The sequence below is a fragment of the Bison bison genome, unplaced genomic scaffold (assembly GCF_000754665.1).
Source record: "Bison bison bison isolate TAMUID 2011002044 unplaced genomic scaffold, Bison_UMD1.0 scf7180017864227, whole genome shotgun sequence".
In the NCBI taxonomy this organism is placed as follows: domain Eukaryota; kingdom Metazoa; phylum Chordata; class Mammalia; order Artiodactyla; family Bovidae; genus Bison; species Bison bison.
This window is the reverse complement of record NW_011494799.1, coordinates 2,483,108-2,485,226: the sequence shown is the minus strand read 5'-3', so window position 1 is coordinate 2,485,226 and position 2,119 is coordinate 2,483,108.

Sequence of the window (2,119 nt, the reverse complement as noted above, 5' to 3'; positions counted from 1 at the left end):
AACCTCTTCTCTTCTGCTGCCATCAAGTCTGAAGTGATGGAAAGCTTTGCATTAAGAAGAGCAGCGCCAAGTTCTCAGGTTGACAACGGTTTCTACCAATTAGACCTGAAAAGGATACAACTGACTTAAAGGTGACTCTCACTTAAAATAATTAATCACTGCCTATTTGAAAAGTGGATATCATGGCCAATTTTTATTTATTTTATTTTACACATCACTCCTTTCTTTCCAGAAATTTTTTAGGATACTAAAAATAGTCTTACCCTAAACCAAACCAAACTGGCCTTCTGATTTTTTCATTACACTCAACAGTGCTCTCACTGCTCTGTCTCTGACTAGCATGCCAGAAAGTTATAGAGAATGTGTTTTGTTTATTTGAACTAAGCCAATGACCTTTTCAAGCATTCTCATCATGAACTGCATATTACATAGAGTACCTTCTGTGCATGATGAACAAATAGGATCAAATTCTGGGGCCTTATGGGATAAAACTACATTTCCCCTTAGGTCGTCAACTTTTAAATGAGATGTTCTGCAGAACGGACAACATTGACATGACATTATGGAGACACATCATGACGGGAGAGCACTTTGTCACGATGGTGATGTGTGAACTTCAGAAGAGTTGGATCCCAAGTTTGAACACGCTGCCAAGAATGTGGCTTCCTTTTTAGAGTATCCAGATGTCTCATGTCTGTAGAAATGGGCTTTTCAAATTGTTTATTTGTTGGTTTATATCAGGACAAGAAAGAGTACATTGCCTTCTTGAATCTAATTCAAGTTACTTCCAGAGTCTGAGAAACATGCCATACCTTCAGACACTTATTTTTATCTGCTCTGTAGCTGACTTTTATTGACTGGATCAAAGCTAGACTTATTTTAAAAGAATAAGCAAAAATAAAACCAGAAATCTCCTTATGTTAAGCCAAGTCAAAGGTTTAAGGTCGTTTCCCAAAAACATTAGGGGATGAAATAGAAGAGGGGATATCATCTGAAGCTTTTATAACCTTGATGCTTCACCATAAGCACCAAAGGAAATCAAACAGAATCTTCATGGCTTTTCTCCATCGTGTGCATATGTTGGTTCTGCTTCAGGGATCTGTAGACAACTGTATTCGTATGCAGATTCCACCAATGACCATCAGTAATGGCAATGGAATTTCCAAGGTACAAAGTTTTCATTTGATTCATTTTTACTGTCATTTGTCTAAAACATATCAGCACCATGAGTTTAGATATTATCAGAAAATCATGAATCATTTTTCTCAACTACATAATTTAACCAGCCCCAGGTCTTAAAATAGGGACGCCCGATGGTTCAATTTGGAAATTCGTGGAAACTCATGGTTTGTTCCCTGCTGAGCCCACAGTGCACAGAACTCAGGGCTCAAAATGGTTGCAGCTTTCATATTTATTGAATAAATGAGTGAATGGTTAACACCAATGTTATTAATTGCCTACAATTAGTAAAGAGTCTGGTACTTTAAACTTTCAGGAGTGAGGACGGACCCGTCTCTGATATGACCCCTGGGTGATATGATGAATTGCTAACTTTCATATTGGGATTTCATGTATTCATTGTGAATGGATTTCCACATATCATAAGCAGTTATGATTTTCATAATTTTGGTTGACCAATCTGAAGCTCTATTCATCTTTGTAAAAGAGCCATCAAGCCTAAGAAATTATAGAAACCTTAATGAAGCCATGTAATCTCATAACACCTTCCAGAAAAAAAAAATAGCAATAGGTCACAGGTTACCTTACAGGTAGCTTTCCCTGGTAGTTCACACAGTAAAGAATCCACCTGCAGTACAGGAAACCTGGGTTTGATTCCTGGGTTGGAAAGATCCCCTGGAGAAGGGAATGGCTACCCACTCCAGTATTTGTGCCTGGAGAATCCCATGGAGATGGAGCCTGGCAAGCAATATTCCAGGGGTTGAAAAGACTAGGACACGACTGAGCAACTAACACACATTACCTTAAAGGCACTCTCTTTACATCTAGAAATAGAGCAGCGATTGTGTACCAGCTCAAGAAACTTATTTGAAAACTTGAAACAAAAGGTAAGAATCTTTGAATGCAAGCTCGCACTGAAGTCTAACATCAAATTACATTT